This window comes from Sus scrofa, chromosome 14 (genome assembly GCF_054392235.1).
Source record: "Sus scrofa isolate SSC_HxYL_T2T_F1_AM1 chromosome 14, Sscrofa_HxYL_maternal_Yorkshire_Landrace_v2.0, whole genome shotgun sequence".
Lineage (NCBI taxonomy): Eukaryota > Metazoa > Chordata > Mammalia > Artiodactyla > Suidae > Sus > Sus scrofa.
This window is the reverse complement of record NC_139396.1, coordinates 124,135,552-124,157,348: the sequence shown is the minus strand read 5'-3', so window position 1 is coordinate 124,157,348 and position 21,797 is coordinate 124,135,552. Positions and strand designations below refer to the sequence as shown.

Genomic DNA, 21,797 nt, shown 5'->3' with positions numbered 1-21,797 from the left:
AACTTAGAGTTTGCTGATAGAATTTTATCTTCAACTGTTGATGAGAATGAATTCACTTCATTCTTATTAAAGTCAGGTCTCAAATATCTGTGCAAGCAATAAGGGCTCTACATAAATCTCACCCCTCACCAGGCTCAGTGCTCTCAAGAGAATTGAAGACATTTATGTCCGTATCCTTTAGGGATGTCACCATATTATCATTCCTTTCACCATCTTAGGTGCTTGACAAGATTTTGTGTCTTTGGTAAGCTAAGACAGTGAGCAGTTTTGTTTCATTTGATTTTATCTGATTTTAATATAATCTCAACTGGTCATATATTTAATTAGGAAAAAGACAGTGAAGTTCATAAAGCCTAGTTAGTCCTGAAAAATAAAAAGATAGTAATAATCAGAAATTCGTCTAAAGGCTGAGCAATTGGGGAAAGCGCAGAAAATGTGACTCAGCCACAGAAAGAACTGGCTTTGCCTGGCACCAGTTCATGTCTGATCATGCCTACCTTCAAGATGGAAGATAATCACCAATGGACTTCTCTATCCCTTTTAATCAGCATCTGCTTGAACTTACTTTCAGGAAAAAAAATAGTATTAGGCCTGTCTTTTGCTTCTAAAACCCATGTTAAATCATTTTAGACGCTGTGTTAAAAACAGCACAGTGTTAGGATATTATACTATCATAATCCTTTTTTACGAAATTACCTCTGAATTACAAACTATCTCTATGCTAAGGAACTCTACCTCTATAGTTTTTTAATGCATCATACCTGAATCTTCTTTGAAAGCCTTGTAGTGGATTTTAGCCCATAGCATCAAAAAAACCCAGATATATGCCTACAGAATTGGCCCACATTTTGAGAAGTGATTTATAGGAGGAGAATGACAAAGAGCTTTTAATATGAGAATAAGAGTTCAGTTCTTCATCCAGTTGAAAGGAGAAATAGCTGTACAATATTTCAGCTTCTTTTAAAAAATGCTTATGAAATATATCACCCCTTTATCAGAATCTGGCGTCTTCTATAATGGAAGCAATCAGTATTATTTGATAGTAAATTGCTGTTGTGATGATAAATGTCTTTTCAGATGCCTAACATTTCTCAGCTTCTCTCCAGTTACTAATCTATCTCAATTTATTGCTTCATATGATTTTTAAAGTAGAATTAAATGTGATGTTAATGTATCCTAGTTTGACTGTCTTATATTTGATATATGGAATGTCACTTACTTTTCTGGAACTGGTTATAAATTAGGCATTAAGTGCCTTTTCTGAAATCTCAAAAACTTTGAAACTCTCATGTTTGATTAGTGGTGACGGGTTATATTTCACTAACTGTAATGATTATTAAAAGAAATCAGTTAATCTCCCTATTTCTCTTCTTTATAGGGGCAAAGGCTCTAAGAATTGGCCCAAAATGTGATCATGATCCCCAGTCTACATTTTCACAAGGAGGGGTGACATAGGTAGAGCTGCATGAGCATGCTCTGAGCCTCAGCCCCACCCACATGCAGAGCATCTCTGTGAAACCCACATAGGGGGGCTATAAAAGCCAAGGATGCTTCCTCATGCACAGGCACAATGGTGACAGAGGATAAGGGTGCACACTCATACACTGATAACATCACTCAGAGGGCCTAAGTCAGAGAGTGGATGGTGCCGAAGGAAGCTATTTCTGGTAATAACTAGTGGTTATAGTTGGCTAATTATAGAGTATGTGGTGCAAGAGGACCAACCTTCCTCTTATTCTTATACCAAAGAACAGTGTAAGCTGAATTTGGGAGAACCAGATGTGCCCTCTGTGGAAAGCATGCTCTTTGAGCAACTTCAGAAGGAGAGAGTTCTCCATAGAATAAAGCCTATTCCAAATCAAGTACCCATTTTGACACAGACAGGCATGGGAAATGGAATGTGCAAGAATGAGGATCAGTGAATGATGGAAAACATGGATGACATGGAAAGGTGAGGACACAGATGAGACAAGGTCAGAGACATATCAAACTATCCTTGGGGAAGAGGCATGGAAAGGTAGCATTAAAACCCAATTATGCATTCTATGTCATTTGCTCAGTTAGCTAATGGAAAAATAGCATGTAGCCCATCCCTTAGGGAGAGTTTAGTCATTCTCAGCAAGCATCTTATTGTTCTCAGTGGAGGATTCACAATTCACTGGTGCTGGTTCTGATTCCCAATGAAGGTCAATCACAGTGTTAAACATAGCTAGACTCTTTTCTGCCTGAGGGTGGCACACAAGTTCATAATCTATAATAGTACCAAGAACAGGAGAAAAGGTAGAGATGATGAAATGGCCTGGTTACAAGAGGGGTCTTGGAGCAAATGTGTTCCCAGGTGTGATTGGTCAACACTGAGGAAGTGTCGACACATCTCATTCAAATACATGTCATTGTTTCAACTATTGACCAGAAAAATTATACACCCGGTAGAAATAAAGATGAAAGAGAAGCTGCAAAAGGAAAAGAAAGATGAAAGTTTTGGTTTTTTTTTAGGGCCAGGGCCATGCCCATGGCATTTGGAATTTCCCAGGTTAGAGGTCAAATTGATGCTCTAGCTGCTGGCCTACACCACAGCCACGGCAATACCATATCTGAGCTGCATCTACAACCTATACCACATCTGCAACCTACACCACAGCTCATGGCAAAACCAGATTCTTAACCCACTGAACAAGGCCAGGGATCAAACACAAGTCCTCATGAATAATAGTCGGCTTTGTTACCACTGGGCCACAACAGGAACTCCCAGGAGTTTTGTTTGTTTTTAAGTAAGCTGTGAGTACTAAAATTCATTTTTTATTAAAAAAGAATAGTGGAATTGGTCTTGCCTGACTTATTACCAACAAACTGTTGGCTCATCCCAACATAGGCTTTCAAAAATATGAAATTAAGTGAAGGAGGGAATAAAACAATAGCCAAAGGGGTCTCCTCCTTTCCTTTCCAGGAAAGCTTGATAGAAAAGATTGCATGTTATACAACTCTGTGAAGCCACAGGTCTTATACAGATGATTTTTTTTTTCTGTTGGAATTAAAGAAATTGCCTAACCGTGCAATTTTTGAAGGTGCCTTCTGGAATATATGTCTCCTCCTTGTGTTTGTATTATTTTGGGTGCTTTTGTTATGTTACACTTTTATTCCCATAATTTTGAGTAAAAAAAATTTTATTGCATAGTCTCACACACACACACACACACACACACACACACACACACACAGTAGGAAGCACGAGTCTTAGAGTGTATAGCAGGTTCTGATGGCGTTCTTTTACCTGCCCTGTGTGTTCAACTTCATCTTGCTTCCGCTTGCTTTGCTGATAAATGCTCCCACCTAACAAGGCTGCTTTGTGGAGATGGTAATGACCGGGCTAGCCACAGACTGACTGATGAGGGAGTCCAAAATCTTAGGTCATTAGCCTCAAAGCAAAAGCTCAGTCTGAGGCTTCCCTTAAAAATCACACGCTTGTCTGTTTCCTTGCCCATCTCTATCCTGCTTCACTGTAGAAACACTTTCTTCATAATCACTTGATCTCAGACTTGGCTCAGGACATTCTGCTGGGAGGAATCACCTCATGTAGCATCAAGAAACCCTGATTCAAAATCTGGTTAGAATTACCAGCTGTGTATTGGGCCTTGAAACCTGTCATTTAACCCAGAGGCATATCAATATCCACCTCTTTAAAAAAACAAAAAACAAAAAAAACCCAAAAACCGTACCTCGTCTTATTTTGCAGGGCTCTTGTGAAGAAGAAAGGAGGTGATATATGGGAAGCACTTAGCATGGGCCCTTGTGTGCAGTAGTCACTCAATAAATGTTAGTGGAATGTGAATATTTACTGGCAAGTCTCAGCTTCTACTATTTTAAAATCGACAGTGTTATGTTTTAGTTTCCCCCAGCCCCTCACCAGCTGGTAGGCTAGACTCATATTTATTGCACAGAATTTGTGTATCTTTTTTCCTGAGTTACTCAGCTCCTGTTCGCTGGTCTGTTCGTTTGTACTTAGTTTGACGTGAGTAAAACTAGTCACGGGCTGGTGGTTTTGACCTCTACGTGGGGCTGGGTTATGTGAATGGCCTCATCACTCAGCTCATCCTGAACCATAAAATAAGTTAACAAATGAACTAAAGAAATCCAAAAGGTGCTTTTGTCACAACAAAATGATGGCTGTATCTCCTCACACAAAGTGCAACAAATATTTGAAAAATTATCTGGGAAATTCAAGACCAAGAAAAGCTAAAGTGTTGAATTTGTCTTTAGTTTTGTCTAGTTCCTTACTTGTATAGACTGTGCCTTTAAAAAATATTTGTATAATATACTCCTTGATACCCAGAGACCTTTGTTTTGAGGAAATAGCCAAAAAAAAAAAAAAAAACCCTCCTATATTTTTATACTTGGCTTCTGTTCTGAACTTAAAACCCTGAGAGCTGAAATATACTCTGTGAATTTTCTTGAGAGAAAATTAGAGATCCATTTTCTACTCTTTGAGGAGATGCATCTGACATAAAATATGGGCATCAGGGGAGTTCCCATCATGTCTCAGCAGAAACGAATCTGACTAGTATCCAAGAGGATGCAGGTTCAGTCCCTGGCCTTAGAGGGTTAAGGATCCAGCATTGTTGTGAGCTGTGGTGTAGCTCACAGACATGGCTCGGATCTCACATTGCTGTGGCATAATCTGGCAGCTACAGCTCTGATTCTGTCCCTAGCCTGGGAACTTCCATATGCCATGGGTGCAGCCCTAAAAAGACAAAAAAACATATATGTGTGTGTATATATGTCCATATATATATATGGACATCTGAACAACACTATGGTTCATGATCCTTTTAGCAAATTGCCTAGGCTCATTTGCATAATCATATTTCCCTTTATTCCTGGAAGAGCTAGGGACAAAAATCAAAAGAAATAATTATTTAATATTCTTGGGTCATAAAATTGGGAAGGGTTTAAGACATCTTAACAGCTTTGAAATGTCACAGTCCTTAAAATAATAATAATGTGTTTTGAATATGGGTTTTTAGATGGTGTAGGGATTTGATGGCATTGATTTTTCAATTCTATTATAAACACTCTTCCCTTTATGAATTTTATTAGCATGCATTATTCAAATTTTATTTTTATTTACCTTCAGCTATTGACAAAGAACATTAGAAAAGAAAGGTTTGTGAGCATAAAATTGTATTTAAATTGTGATCCAAAGAGTAAGGACTAATGTTGCCTTTTGGAAAGATAAAAACTTTTATTTCAAAAAAATGATCCCAAGGCCAAATTACAGTGGCTAAGTGGTTTTGCCTTCTCTGATAGGATCCAAAACAAATGATAGGAAACAAGCATATGAAAATTGGTCCTTATTTTTCCTGCTTACCTCAATCTTCCACACCACACACAATTGATGAGGAGTCTGATTTGACCATTTTTCTCAACTGCCCAGGCAAATTTACAAATCTGCTCATGGAGCTGGAAATAGCCTAGGATGACCTAAGGTCTACCCATCTACACCACCTTGGCCATGACCATCCTCGACTTGCTCTTGTCCTATAAAGAGGCAGCAGAGCTGAGTGATGACACAAGGAGCTAGTGACATTGTCCAAAGTGAGGATGGACAGTGTGAATGAAGGATAAGGAAGTAGTTTGGAGAAAACCCAGGTCTTGAATCTTCAGGGAGCATTCTCAGAATCCATGTCCATTTAGAAAAGCCATTGCTCTTTCCATTTTGACTGCAGTTGGGGAGAGATGGCCAGGATGTCTGAAGTAGGTGAAATCTAGTGGTTGTTTCTCCTTCTATGCAGTTTTGTTTGGTGCAGTGAGTATGGCATTGCTTTATACAAAGGACATGTTCTTCAGAATTCAAACAGGTCAGAGTTCAAATTGCCCCGTCCATTCCCAGTTGTATGATGGTGCACAAATTCCTTGAGTTCTCTGAAGGTTTCTATAAAGATGAAATGAAAAAAATGTGAAGCTCTTAGCAGAACAATAACTGTTTTGGACTCAATAAGTATATACATTGATGTGGTTGATTTTCTCTGCTCAGCCAGCATTATTGTATGGACTTTTCAATATTAATGTGGAAAATGAAGAGGTCATTCAGAATCAAGTCTTGACTATACCTCATTTTAACTTTTTCACATATAAAATAAGCAGACTTTAGCTATACTAGGTGCTTTCACATACATAACCATCTTTTAAACTATGTAAGAAAATAAGAGAAGATGATAATGGCAGTGTTTAATACAGTAATACCTATTAAATTTACTGACACTGCCACCCACTAATCACACAGCCCATGGTATTTCTTCTTTATTCAAAACACCACACACACAACCTATGTAGATACAATTATAATTTTCAATTTAAGGACAAAAAATTTGAGGATCAGTGAGATCAAGCAACTTTCTCAAGATAACACAGCTAGAAAGTGTCAGAACAGGGGTTAAAATAGAATCAAATGAATACAGAGACTAATTTTTTGTACCAAGAGGTTATGTGCCTGCCTACTTAAGTATGGGTTCACCACCAGCCTCATCTGGAGGTGATGATTATGAGTTGGAGCTAGCCAGAGCATCAATAACATGTTGTTTCCACTATTAGGATTACCTCTGAGTAGAGTGTGCACTGAGCAAAAATGGGTCCATGCTGTATGGATGACTGGAAGATACATGCAGACTGGATCACATTTTTTTAGAAGAGTCTTCACAAAGAAGTTTCCAACTTGGAACAACTTGGATGGATTTCTAAAGATATGGAGTAAAATTTCCTGGGATCATAATGGCTGGAAACTGTAGCTGTGGAGAGGGGTAGCAGCAAACTGTGACGAGGTGATCAGCTTCCCTGAGAATGTCAAGCACAGGCCAAGTCTAATTAGTGAAGTAGAGCAATTCTCAAAATCTCTTGTCCGCCCATTATCAAGGAGCTTCAATTCTTCTTTAAAGAAGCATGAACATTTTTTCCTGAAGAGGAAATTTTAAATGTCTCTGGGATCCTCTCTCATATTCCGCTCTTGCAGTATATTTTCATTTTAGAGGCCTTAACTTGGGAATGAAGTTGCTATGATTTCTGTTATGAAAGCCTCCACCTAAAATATTTCCACACTCTTTGGTGGAAAGAGCATTTGGGGTAGGGAGATCTGAGTCCTCATCCTAGTTCTGATCCAAGCTGCTTGTGCTCTTGAGAAAACCACTTTCCCTCTCTTGTTATCAATTTTGTCACTTGCCAGGGAAGAGACAGGTGAATTATATGACTTCCAATATCCTTTTGGTGTTTGATACTCTGTGGTTCTTCAACATCTTTACCAGAATAATACTCATTGAAGTAAAAGCTCATTAAAAGATCCAAATTTGTATTTCATAGGTGTTTCCTTGCAACTAGGAACCAACAGAACCGACTCTTTTTTCTAGGAACCTGAAGCAGAGTTGATTAAGATTGAGGCTTTGATGTAGAGCTAGAAGCTTCTGGCATCTGAAACAGCAACCAGAGGTGGGAAGGCAAAAATCAAGGTGAGAATGAGGAATAATGGATGAGGAAAGAAGAGGAACCAAAGGGAATAAAATAGAAGAGAGCAAGGAGAAAAAAGGAGGGAGAAGGTGAGAAGGAAGACTAAGTGGGAGATGAAGAGAGAGCATAGCAGAAAAGATGGGAAGGGAAATTGGGAGATAAAATGGATGAGGAGTGAGAAGAAATTTATTCAGGAGGAATCCCTGGCCCTCCAATCAAGGCCTGAGATCCTTGGGATCTGAAGTAGAATTCCAAGAAGCCATGGGCCCCTGGCAGCTTTTAGCTGGACCTCCAAGTTAGCCCTCCCTCAAAGGTTAGCCCCTGCTTCTCAGCCAAGTCTTGAGAGGCAAAGCCCTTGATATACAATAGGCATTAAAGAAATGTTGACTGCTATAAAATATTTGTATGAGGAATAAATGATATCATGCCCACAGAATCACTGTAGACTAACATCCAACAAATATTCATGATAAGGTCCAGTGTGCCAGGTAGTATGCCCAGAGTTGTCATACATCGCCTCATTCATGGTTTCCACCCTCTTCATTCCCTGTCCTGCAAAAGAAATGGTCAGGAGGTGGAATTTCCCACTGTCCACCCCCTGCCTTCCTACTGGTGGCTCTTCCCCAAGTTAATTTGCACAGTGAGTGACCTATTTTAATCTAGATTTGTAATGCTTGGATTCTAAATTTTTATACACATGTATTATTTAAGGCAAATTTTGCTGCTGTAACAAATGAATACCAAAATCTCAGTGGATGAACATGATAGAAGAGTATTTCTTTCTCATGCAACAGTCCAGTGTGGGTATTGGATGGGCCCCTCCCACATGGTGACTGATGAATCTTAGCTCTAACACCTTTTAGCACAATGTTTCCAAGCACACTGCAGAAGGGGAGAGTAGAGAAACCAAACTGGCTTCTTAACCACAGCATTCTGGAACATTCCCTTCATCTAAAAGCAAACCGTTCTTCTGCTCACAATTCACTGGCAAGAACAAGCCACATGCCCATACTCAGATGCTGGTGGAGAGGGTGAAGCTGGAGGGGATTGGTAAGAAATGGAGTCCCTGGCTTGAGGTCCTTCACAAACATGACTCTATAGTGTGGAAAGGGGAGCATGAGTCTTGATGAACAGCTAGTTATTTCTTCCATACACCTTCTTCAGCAAAGAGAATTAGGCAGTGATTCTCAACCTGGGGTTGGAGTCCCATCAAAAAATAACCATGTAAGATTAACTTTACTTATGAGGTCATTTTTTTTTCTACTAAAACAAAGATATATTTTATATTAGAATAAAATTTTCTTATACATTTTTAAGCTAAAGCATGAGATTTCAAACAAATAATATGTTTTCACCATTACTCTCTCTCTCTCTCTCTCTCTCTCTCACACACACACACACACACACACACACACACACACACACACCCCTACCTATTGTTCTTGCTGTAAGCAGGAAGGTTTGAGGAGTACTTAAATAATTGTTGAAAAACATGGGTCATAAACCCTTATCACTTTCTCACTTTTTAAAGTATTTCTTCTCTCCCTTTGGTAATGGGAGATTTCCTCCTCTTTCCTTCTTCTGTCCAAGAGGAAGCTCTGACCTTGGAGTCTGGGCTGAAAGTTTAATGCTTTATTTACCCTAATTCAGATGAGTGACTGAGGAAGTCATGGGAACGGACTTCATTGACCTGTACGCCATCCCCAGAGCCTCCTCTTGCAGGGCGAGTTATTCCCCTTCCCTTCATCTAAGAGCAGACAGCTGTCATAGAGAAAGGAATAGAATGGCAATCCAAAATCTCATGGTACTGCACGTAAATAACTCATAGTCCTGGACTGATTTATAGTTTAGAGATGGGCGAGCAAATGGGAGGCAATGGGGGAAGATGTTATACAACAAGAGGATAGGCATGGAGGGATGAGCAGGCTGAAGCCTGGGAATTGTCCCCATTGGGGAAGGGATGGCAGGTGGCCCTAGTGGAGGTGACACGGAGGCCAGTTGGGGACAGAGGACTCCAAGAAGCCTCTTATTCTCACCAGCTGCAGACAACTATGATATTACAGCCTCCTGTCTCAAGAGAGTATATTGAATTCCTGCCTCACAGCGTGAAATTTACTCACCTGTAAAACTTGGAATGTGCAACATTAGTCTCAAAACATTTTCTTGAGAGAGAAAAGGGATTTTCAAAGTTCACCTAATCATTTTTTACATATCACAAGAACAAAGCTTTACTAGAAGTTGCAGTATCAACAAGTCATAATGCAGTGTGAGGAAGTTCCACACAACAGAAAAGGGATGAAAAGCTTTCTGGTTCTGGCTCCTGGGGAACCTTCTGCAAAGGCTCCTCCTTTCTATATACCCTTTTGAGGGGAGGGGGTGTGTAATGATATAACAAAGCCCAGATGTGTTGCAGCAGAGGGAGCCAAGAGGAACCCATGGCCCTCTTCCTGATAGAAGACAGCCTCAGAGGAGGCAGCCACATAGAGTTAAATAGTGGTGGTGGAGAGGTGGGGGTGTTCAGGCAGAGAAAGGGCTGCAATGAGGGCACCAGAAGCTCCTGTGACCTCACAGGGGACAGGTCAGGTAATTGATGGTTCTGGTCCAATAAGTGTGCTGAGTGAGGGCTTCGAGGCAGATGGGCCAAGGCTGGGCCGGCCAGCAGGGAGATGACAGAGCTCCCAGGAAATATTGCCTGTGTTGAGGGAACAGGACACGAGTTTTACCAGCCAGGCGCCTCAGATAAGATCTGGTCACTTGTATGGACTGTGTCACTTTGCTGTAGAGCAGACATTGACAAAACACTGTAAATCAACCATAGCAAAAATGTTTTTAAAAAGATCGGGTCACTCAGTGGACAAGAACGTGTACATCTCAACCAGGGGTCATTAAGAACTACAGGACAACACAAGGACCCAGACCCCCGACAGTGGTCTCTGTCCTCCAGAGGACATGTGTGATTTGCCATCTTGGCACGTTCCATCTTTGGGGAGGGAGAGGATATGGAAGGAACACTTGAAAGGTAAACACAGCCTGGTAGGAGATAAACCTTGAACCCCAAAGAGATGGAACTAAACAAGAGGAAACAATTCTTAGCAGAGACTGAGATACATTAAATGGTCAATACTGTTCTTCCAACCACCCCCAGCCCTTTAGAAGGAAACCTTTCCAATTAATATAAATATACTACCTCTTTTTTAGAGAGCTAAGTATATTGTATAAAAAAATGTTGGCCCCATGATTTCTGTATAACTTACACCTAGCAGAATACTTACCACATAGCATATGCTTGGAATATATTTGTTGCATAAAGATTTCAGACACAATGCAGAATCCTCTACTTTTTTAAACCAAAAAACAAGTTAACGACATCATGTTCCATTTCTGTATACAGAAGTAACTTCCATAGTCATATATATATATGATTATATATATATATATATTTATATTTTAAAGTTGAACCTCAAAAATATTTTATAGCAACTGATTAAAAGTATTTATAATGAACAAGTCAAATCATTCAGTGTGAAATGAGAATTAGAGTTATATCTGAAAAATAAAGACTCATACATCATACATACCTCAATTCTGTAACTATTTTGGGGAGACTATAATATTTTGTCCTATACTTTCTGCTTCTTAAAAATTCTCTTACTTTGTTACTGAGACTTGATGAGCCTGAAGACAATTTTAAGTCTCTTCATTGATTTTAAATAATGGGATAAACATTTTTTTAAGTAAAAGCAAAGGGCAAAAGTGGGTTTCATATGTGGAGGCAGTAATAACTTTTATATTTAACATGTTAACTGCAATCAGCTGGCTTCTCCAATTCCTTTGCAAAAGAATGAATTTCATGCAGGAATGGCTTGAGGATTTTAATATTTATACAAGAAGCATAAAGCAATATTTTTACAGGGATAAAATAGAAGTTGATAAAGGTTATCTACACCACAGACTATCCAGTCGAAAATTTAATATTATAATAAACAAAAGCTTTTGCACATACAGAAAATAAAACAGGCTGAAGTTCTCATGCAAAACAAAGCAATTTAAATAAACTAAAGGAAATAACAGCACTAGTAATGGACTTCTGTCTTGACCCATTAACTTACAAGGACAAGGTTAAATAAAATGAAGCTCACAAATAACACAATAATCCTGAGTTGATTGTTGGTTTGGTTGTGTGTGTTTGCTTTTGCAAAACGCCATTTTCCCTTGGCACCAGGTAGGATGTCAGTCCCAGTCTATGTCCATACTCACGGAGACTTTTAGCTTATCACATCCATAAAATTGTCCCAACTCTTTCATTTTACAGAAGAACTTAATTTTCCTTTACTAGATTACCATTAATCTTCCTGCTCTAAGGCTCTACTCCATTATGATTCAAATGTTCTAGTGGACTTTTTCAAAGGAGAAAGCTGCTTCTCTTTAGATATTGCAACCTTATCAACCCATTTGAAGGGTAATTTTGTTTCTCCCCTGTCTGAAGTGATCCATCAGATCCTGAACTGTTGACACTCAGTGCTGTCAAGTTATTTAAACCAGGTTAGTAACGGGGCCAGCCTGCCAACATGGAAGAATCAGTTGACTGCTTGGCAATTTTCCTCAGTAAGCCCCCAAATGATCAATGTGCTCTCCTGCTGAGAGAATCTATAAAAATTTCTTGTAAGTTGTATAACTCTGTTGTGACCATACGGGCAAGTGGGAAGGATGGAGAGCATAACTTTGCACTTGAATTTCTTCACATCCTACTGCACAGATTTTAGGCAACCATCCAGGATCCTACAAGCAACTGTGAACTAAATTCCTATAAGATCTATAAGCCTGCAGAAGATTTGTTTTTCCAAAGCTGCCTCTCTCATGATTCCTTTCTGTCCTTGTGTTCTCCCACATTCTTGACTATGAAAATAAGAACTAATGACTGAAGTGATAAGGATATACAGCCTCATAACAACACAGCAAAAGTCCAAGGGACAGATAATGAGAATCTTTAGGGCTGCTCAATAAGAACGCTATACAGAAATTCTCTTCCCTTCGAATCTGAAGATTAGAAGGGTTTTAAGAGTTATATGATCCACCTGGAAAAGGAAACCCAAATCCCCTCAATAATCCCTGCTGACTAGAAGGGTCCAGGCTTGAGTCACTCAAGAATTCGCTTTCACTAACAGACAATGCAATCTTGAGTCCTTTCTCACTGTTAGGAAACTATTCATGGAACCCAGATGTTTCAGCCAAGTGAGGGCACTTACTTAATTAATGCATTTACATTAATTCCATCAAACTCCTGCAATGAAGACTCCCCACTACTCTTTAGTTAGAAATACTTTCACCCAGGAGTTCCCACTGTGGTGCAGTAAAAATGAATCCGAATAATATCCATGAGGATGCTGATTTGATCCCTGGCCTCACTGAGTGGATTGGGTATCCAGCATTGCTGTGGCTGTGGCATAGGCTGGCAGCTGTAGCTCCAATTCAACCCCTAGCCTGGGAAGTTCCATATGCTACCGGTGTGGCCCTAAAAAGTGAAAAAAAAAAAAAAGAATTCCAACATTTCCTGGGGTCCAGAAGTTGTGGGTTCTAAACATGATCCCTTTTCCTTTTGAAGTCCCCATAGCAGCAAGTTGAAGGAGGCAGTGGTGTCTCAGCATATAAACCAAACTCGTATAGTTGGTGCTGTCTAGTTCCCACGTCACCTGGAGTCATTTCTGACTGCTAGATCACTAACCTCTTTTATTCTGTGTCTGGGAAGGAAAAGCATGACTGTGCTTCTTCAGAGGGACCTCTTTCAGAGGGAGTTCTCACCATAGAACCATTGAGATCTTACATAGTTCTTTTAAGCCATCAGCCCTAGGGGCGGAGGGCTAGATCCTTGTGTTGTAGGACATTAGGCAGTGGAAGAAACCAGAAAGAACTTGTTTCTGGCATAACTACAAGGGGCATCCCTGTGGGTTGAGGAAGAACTACGGGTGGATGTTATGCAAAGAGATGCCTATACAGCACAAGTTCTATCACCCTGTTACTTATCCAGGATATGTCATGAATAGGTTTGCACAAAGTTACAAAGTGTGAAAGCTGAAGCTGCTGATTGGTGGACAAGCTCCATCACCAAAGGAGGACATCCCAGGCCTCCAGGGTGAGCTCAGCAGGGGCCGTGCTGCCAGCTGTGAATGACAAGGAAGTTTGGGATCACCTTTGACTCTGAGGCTGTCTGTCCCTCCTGCCTGGTTGGACAAATTGTGGACTCTTCCTTCAAACAGCCCATTTCACAGATGGGCAGTCTGGGCCTGGGGAGGCTGACCATGAGGCTGACTTCCTTCTGACACACAATTGGGCTTGGTAGTGAGACCCTCTGAGGGGGCCCAGGAGACTTCTCTGGTAACTGTCCCCCTAAGTATATTTGAAAATGCTTAGATTTGTAAGACCAACTACTGCATGTTTTTGTTCTAACTGCATGTGATGAGCACATTTCACCTTATATCAGTACCAGAATAGCCTCTGACTCCAAGCTCTGTTTTTCTCTCTGTCCACCTGATAGTTGCCTTTGGTTAGGTGTGTGCGTTATTCATCTGGGAAAGGACATCACATCCCTTCTTCACTTTGATCTCAGTTTCCTTCAAATCAGCTTCTTGCCCTTTCTCTGCTCTGCTTTGTCTCACTTTGTTTCACAGACTCTTGTGTCAGCTGGCTTCTGGCTAAGTTGGGCCAGTGGAAGGACAGGCAGGTGATTGTGAAGTAGGAGAAAGCAAGCATAAACCCAAGAACTGTTCCCCTCTACTTCACCATCTCAGCAATACCCGTGTCTTTTCTATGGCTCCAGCTCCTGCCAAACAGCAGGAATTCTACTTTCTGACTGGTGACTCTAGTCCCTGGGCAACAGTATCATCTGCTCCTTCCTTTGTCCCCATCCTACCCCCACCTAGGGTTGCTAACAGCTTCTTACTATTGCTAATCTCCGAGTGATGTTACTGCTCCCTACCTAGTTTGTAGCTTCATTACTGGTGATACCCATTCATTCCGTTAAATCTTAGAACCTTCAAGTATCGTTTGCTGGTTGGATCATAACTTATGCAGAGGCTAATAGCTGGATGGAAAACTTTATGAGGAAAAGTCAACAGAACTTTTTTTTTGTCTTTTGTCTTTTTAGGGCCACACCCATGGCATACGGAGGTTCCCAGGTTAGGAGTCTAATCGGAGCTGTAGCTGCCAGCCTACACCAGAGCCACAGCAGTGCCAGATCTGAGCCGTGTCTGCAACCTACACCACAGCTCACAGCAATGCTGGATCCTTAACCCACTGAGCGAGGCCAGGGATTGAACCCACAACCTCATGGTTCCTAGTTGGACTCGTTTCCACTGTGCCACGACAGGAACTCCTAGAGCTTTCTATTTGATTGCATAGAGGAGCTGAAGACAGTGACAAATAAAATGTGACTCCAGTATCTTTGTAATCAATTCATTGCCAGAAAATGAATTCAAGAGAGAGAGCGGTGATTAAGAAAAGAAACCTGCTGTAGGCTTTCCACTGAAGTTGATACATCTTGGATAGGTTTCAGACCATAAATATCACAATCAGACCAATCCTTTGAGCAAGAATTTTTAGGGGGAACTTCATAGTTGATGATGCTGCAAAATATTTCAATAATGTAGAAAAAAAATCTGATTTCTCAGAGTTAATGTAAATGGAATCAGAAGAGTGAAGATGAAGAGAAATGACATAAGACACAAGGGAGGAAAAGAAGAAACTCAGCTGGAAACAATAACCTCTAGACTAGGGGTGGCCAAATCACAGCCCAATCCACTCGCTAACCGTTTCTGTCAAAACTTAAGTGAAACACAGCCACACCTATTATTTATGCATTGTCTATAGCTGCTTTTGAGCTTTAACCACAAAATCAAATAGTTGCAACAGGTAACTACGTATCTCTCAGAGCCTAAAAGTGTTTACCTTTGATCCTCCACAGAAATTTGCCAATCCCTGCTTTAGTCTCACATGCAGCAGTCTATAAGCCCTTCCTGATGAGGTCCCAACCTTTCAAAGAGAAATTAAACCCATTTGCATCTGTGCCCCCATGGCTCTTCTTGTATATAGTGGTAGACACCCATCACACTGTAACTCAAGTTCCTGCAGAGACTGTGCTTGCAGTTACCCATCTCCCTGTGGGTTATAGCAAAAGCCACTTTATTGACCCACGTCCCTCTAGCCCCTGAACAAACTGCCAGAATAAAACCTAAGTCAGGCTATTTCAGTTTTCAATAATTGCCCCCAGCCCATAGCAGCTCCTATCACTTTTAGAATAAAATTCCCATGCTTTACCGTGGTTTTGAGGCTCCGCCTAGATCTATGACTCCATGTCCTATGCAGCTCTGCTCCAGTCACACTGGAGGTCTTGCTTGTGGGGTGTCCAAACTTATTCTTCTCTCTGGGCTTTTGAAATTGTTGTTCCCCTGCATGGACAACTCCTCTTCCAGATCCTCACAGTTGGCCACTTCGGGATATTTGGATCTCAGCACAGACGTCCCCTTCTCAGAGAAGCCATTCCTAGTGATCCTAGCATCATTCTGTGTCAGTTCATCCACTTTATTTTACTCATAGCTCTCATGCCCACCTGAAATGATCTCGTGTATTTCTTTGCTTATTCACTGACTACTTCCTACAAGGTTAGTTACCAAAGCAAGGACCTTGTTCCTAGGGTTCACTGTTGCATTCTTAATGTTTAGGATAATCCCTGCCATTCAGGTGCTTAATAAAGATTTATTGAACACCCAAATGAACGGTTTGTAGAAGTATTCACTTAATTTGTACTTTATTTCAAGCCAACATCAAGCTCTTAGATGCCAAGCATCATACAACGGTTTTATCTTTCATATGTAATAATGGTGCCTGGAATTCAACTGATGCATTTAGTAAATGTTGGTTGAACAAATAATTGAGTTATTGACTAAATGCTTAAATACAATCAAAATGCATTGCTGTTTCATCCTAGAAATATACAAACTACAGCTGAATTACTTTAAATGTTAAGATTATTCTTATGAGGTGACAGATATTGATATATTCACCTTGACAAGTTTTGAAAAATTTCAGAGAATTGTCATAATTAGCCAATTATTTTTGCCTACAAACTACAACAAATATCTGCAAACATATTTTTGTTTGCATCTCTTTGTTTGTACTGGTATGTGCTCATCCATAGGTAAAGCTGACAACTTCTCTCAATTGGTAATAGAAGAGATTGCAAACCTGGCGTCTTCAAAAGTGGTGCATTTGGGACCTGATCATGGAGTTAGATGTCTGACAGTATTGCAGTGAAAAAGATAAGAAAGGAGTCTATTTCCCTCTAAGTTTTGTCTTTGATGACACTAATCATGTGTGATTTTGTTAGTTCAAGTTTAGTTCAAAATGAGTAGGGAATAGAGTAGACAGCTGAAATGTCATACTCTTTTCCTTTCCAAGGTAATTTACCCCCTGAAGAAAGAGAAAAATCAGTATTTGCAAGTGCAAATTCATTCAAAATCAGCGATCCAAAATCCAAGTGTTACAAGATGCTATGCCTTGAGGATCATTTCCCAGCTTTTGAAGCAAATTATGAATGAACAAAGAAACTGGTCCACAAAAGATGGCACCTCAGGCAGAGCCTACCTTCTCTCTGCTCACACACACATGTCCAGATCCAATGCAGGCTTGTGCCGGCATGCTTGCAGTTGGGGAAGGGGTAAACATGTCATCTGAGGAGGCAGCTGTTGGGCCTGGCGGGGCGCAGTCACTTCTCAGGGTCATGGCATTTCAGCATCTGCTCCCCAGCTTTGCAGCCTGAGAAAATGGAATGTGTCAGTGTGCTTGTTGTTGATTAATCCCTGGGAATTTACGAGAGATGGATGTACAAAGCAGAGTGCCAATTTAGCAATTTACACGAGAAATGTAACTGCCAAGTGGTTCTGAACGTTTATGTCAGCCGGAGAATGTAGCCTGCTAATGGCAGGAGGAGGTAAATCATCATCTGAAGTTTGTTGGGTGAACTTGGACTTGCAGCAGGCAGAGGAAGCCAGGTGACCTTGAGAACTGGTGTCATTAGGCCTGACACGTCCATCTGCAAATTGAAACTGACCTGCCAGCAAGTTAGGACACTTGGATTCTCTGGTCAACGCTGGAAACACACTGACAATTCTTGCTCACTGGCCTCCCTTTTTCTAGATTCTTTGCTAGACACCCACACATCATTCTGTCTTCACATACATTAAATGCCATTGAACAGATTATATCCTTTTTTTAATATCTGTACTTATTAATAGTCATGAGCTAATATTTATTGAGTGATAGTAAGTGTTAGATGTATGCCAACCCCACAGTCAATCTGCTACAATGCTTGTTTTGAAAACACAGCCTTGTTCCCAAACCATTGTTATATTAGGGAACGATGTCAATATAATGTGAATTTACATAGATACAGTTTTGTCCACAGGAACCTCTAGGCAAAAAAAAAAAAAAAAACTTCACTTGCCTGAATTGAACTGATATGGAAACACAATGTGTAAACATGCCGATACTTCAAACACCTCCCAGCTGCCCCAGCTCTGCACCTGAGTCAACTCCGCCATCTCCAGTGTCACAACTTTCCTTCCGATTTCAGATTACCCCCACCTACCACTCCAAGTTGCAACTCTTCTGACGTCCAGCTTCACAGCAAACTCTAGGTCTTTTTCTCAATTAGAGGGCCATATTTATTGTAGTAGTTATGTATTTCTGAACCATTAATCATGCAATATTGCACTATCGTTTTCTTAAAGAGTCCTCTTTTTTTATTGTGTGTCACCGATGTTTTAATGCAGTTCCTCTAACCTCATTTTTCCTGTAAGCTTGTGGATTTTATTGTGTAATTTTGCAGAGCACAGTGATTTTAGGGAATGCATGTGTTGTGTTGTAGTAGAACTAACCGCCATATCTTATTATCTTATTTAATTCTTTCCAAAACTATCATTTTTCATAGGAGAACACTGTAATTCAAGGATTTTGAATAATTTACCCAAGAATAAAGAGCTGGTAAGTGGTTAAACAAAGATTCAAACTATCTGCTCTAACATCCTCTGAAAGCTTTGAGAATCCTGATTTGATATAAGAACCAGCTTGTCTTTTAGGGGGTTTTTCACCAAGAATAATAGCTATCATATACTCAGAGGTAGGGTGGCATAGTAGGAAATATGCTTTTTGGAGCCCTGCTGCCTGGGTTCAGTTCCTGGCTCTGTTACTTACAACCTATGTAATAACAGACAAGTTACATAACACGGCTTATTGTTGCAAAAAGGACCTAAGAATCTCCCTTCCTGTACCCTCACTGTTTGCAACATGATTTGCCATCAAGGGGCAGATAGTATTTTCCTTACCCCCTTGGCTCTTGGCTGACCTTGTGACCTGCTCTAATGCAAAAAATATGGCAGAAATAACATTGTACTTGTCCCAAGGTTAGACCTCAGGAGCCCTTGAATGCTTCACTCATTCTCCTGGAATGCTGCCCCCACCATATGAACAAGCCCAGACTAGCCTGCCAGGTAATGAGAGATCTCATGGCCCAGTCACCCTAGGATCCCAAGATAACAGCTCATCAATGGCCAGAAGTGTGAGTGAGGCCATGGCAGAATCCCCAGCCCCCAGTGAGCCAACAGCTCATGACTGATGCATGAATAAGGCCAGCTAAGATCAGATTAGCCAGAATCAGATGAGCAGAATGATTATTTTATGCTGCTAGATTAGGGGGTATTTGTTACACAGAAAAACAAAACAAAACAAACAAAAAAAACCCTACCTGTTGCATTTAACTTCTCTGTATACCCCCTGTGCAATATGTAAACTGGGAAGAATAATAGAGCTGGAAGGATTAAATAAATTAAAAATACAGAACAAAACTTAGAATAATACCTTAGGTATTCAGCTCTGTTCTGGATATAACGATAAGGATGCCTTATACACAAATAATATTATTATTATTTCTCAAGGTTTTGAGGGTGGATTGGGCTCAGTCGGGTGGTTCATCCTGTAGGGCTCTCAGCCAGATGCCTGCAGACAATGGTTAGGGCTGGGATCATCTTGAAAGATTCTTCACTTACTCACACTGTACCTGGGCTAGAAGGCTCAGAAGTTGGACACCGGACCACCTGAGGCTTAGACTCCTCTTTCTCTCTCTCTGTCCTTCTCGCTCTCCCTCCCTCTTTGGGATCTCTCCAAATAGTGAACTTGCATTAGCTAGTGCAAGTGGTGATAAAGGTTCTCAGAATTCCAAGAGAAAACAGACAGAAGCTGCGTGGTCTTTTCCATTCTAGACTTGAAAGCCAGGCTGTGTCCCTTTGCTGCATTCTGATCATCCAGGTGATCACAGAGTCTTGTCCAAGTTTGAGAAGAAGGGACATACACTCCAAGTCTGGATGGGAGGTGTGTCAGAGAATTTGCAGTTGTGTTTTAAAAACACCATGATCTCTCTACATACATTCATTATTATTTTCATAGAAACATTAATAGGGTTAGTAAAAACAGTACATCCATATCTTTTCTTATTTGAAAACTTATTTTTAGACCGTTTTAGGTTCACAAAAAAATTGAGAGAGAATAGAGATGTGCCATAAATCCCCTGCCCACACCCTTGCATAGCCTCTCCCATTATCAATATTTCCCACCACATATCTTGCGACATCTTGTTCATCTTGCTACAATTGATGAACACTCATTGACACCTCCAACATCCATTTTTAACATAAGGAAAACCTGACTCAGAAAGATTAAGTAATTTGCTGTAAGTCACAAAACTGGTAATTCTCAGAGCTTTTACTCCACTCAGGATGCTTTTAGATGAAACCTGTAATTTTAACCCATATGTGACACTATTAATTTCAGTCATCGCATCCAGAGTTCACTTCCATCACTTTTAGTGGGTGCAAAAAACCTCTGCATTGGGAGATAAGCAATTGTCACTCCCACATGTAAGACCATATACACTAATGTACACATAAATGGCCAATCAAGCCCTTTTCCTGGACCTTCCTCACAAGCCTATTTATACTCCACTGTTGTAAAAAAGGGTTAGTTTGTTGGAAAGATGAAGAAGAAAGTTATGAAGGATGACAACTAAAAATCTTTTCTCCGCTTGTAACAGAGAGGCTTATGTGTCACCTATCTGCACAGACTAATTCTTTCCAGACCCGCCTCACTGTATGCTCTATGAGTGTGGCAAAGTATAGGAAAACATCTACAAAGTGGTCAGAATGATACAACTACAGGTAGAGAAGCATCAAACAGAGGGACAGTTAAGACTTTAGAGAGAGACAGGAGTTCCCGTCGTGGCGCAGTGAAATGAACCCGACTAGGAACCATGAGGTTTCAGGCTCAATCCTTGGCCTCACCTAGTGGGTTAAGGATCTGGCATTGCCATGAGCTGTGGTGTAGGTCGCAGATGCAGCTCGGATCTTGTGTTGCTATGGCAGTGGTGTAGGCAAGCAGCTACAGCTCCAATTCAACCCCTAGCCTGGGAAACTCCATATGTGGGTACAGCCCTAAATAAGACAAAAAAAAAAAAAAAAGAATTTAGAGACAGAGGAAACAAAAGAGTCAGGACAAAGGTAGAAAGAGGCAGCTGGTATAGATAAAATAATAACCATTATAATTCCTTCTATGTATACAAGACTAGTATTTTAAACGTCAGGTTTACGTGGATTATTTCACTTACCAGAAGCAAAAAGAAAAGAGGAGGTAATATTTTATTGAACATCTATGAATAGACAAAAATGAAATCTCTTTTCCACAAGCCCACAGATAGGAATAGCAGAGCTGGGTCTATAACTCAGGCACTGAGTCCTAGTCCTGGCCACTGCCTACCACCCACAGGATGGGATTAGGCTAACTCATTCTAGTTTTGTTGGATATGCCATTTAACATCTTCCTGCCTGAGCGTCTATGTCTTTTTATTTTGAGGGGGTTATTCCAAATGGCTTTTAATGTCCCTTCTCTGGTATTACAAATGTCACAGTAAAAGTGCCATAGTTTGCATGAAGATGAAACTCTTCAGAATGTAAGGTCGAGCCAGATCAAAATTATCCTTAAAAATTCCTAACTTGGTGCCATATTGGAAGCTGAGACTTATCACTCTTTAAGAGAAGTTTGTAAGGTCGAGCCAGATCAAAATTATCCTTAAAAATTCCTAACTTGGTGCCATATTGGAAACTGAGACACATCACTCTTTAAGAGAAGTTTTCTTCCCTAGGTTTTTTTCCTCTTGGGGTTTCCTTTGATGAGCCCTAAATGAAGTCATTGGCTTCAGTTAAGGGTCC

General features: G+C 40.4%; 1 long non-coding RNA gene across 1 annotated transcript in view; it reads right to left on the bottom strand.

Annotated features, from left to right (window-relative positions):
• Nucleotides 1-5,219: 5,219 nt before the first annotated feature.
• Nucleotides 5,220-21,797, bottom strand: part of LOC146396975 (uncharacterized) — a 184,569-nt gene continuing 167,991 nt past the window's right edge. Inside the window, exons 5-7 of the long non-coding RNA XR_014826605.1 lie at nt 17,128-17,298; nt 6,595-7,455; nt 5,220-5,929 (exon numbers count right to left, since the gene is read on the bottom strand). This is a non-coding gene — a long non-coding RNA (uncharacterized LOC146396975). The remainder of the gene's footprint in view (nt 5,930-6,594; nt 7,456-17,127; nt 17,299-21,797) is intronic.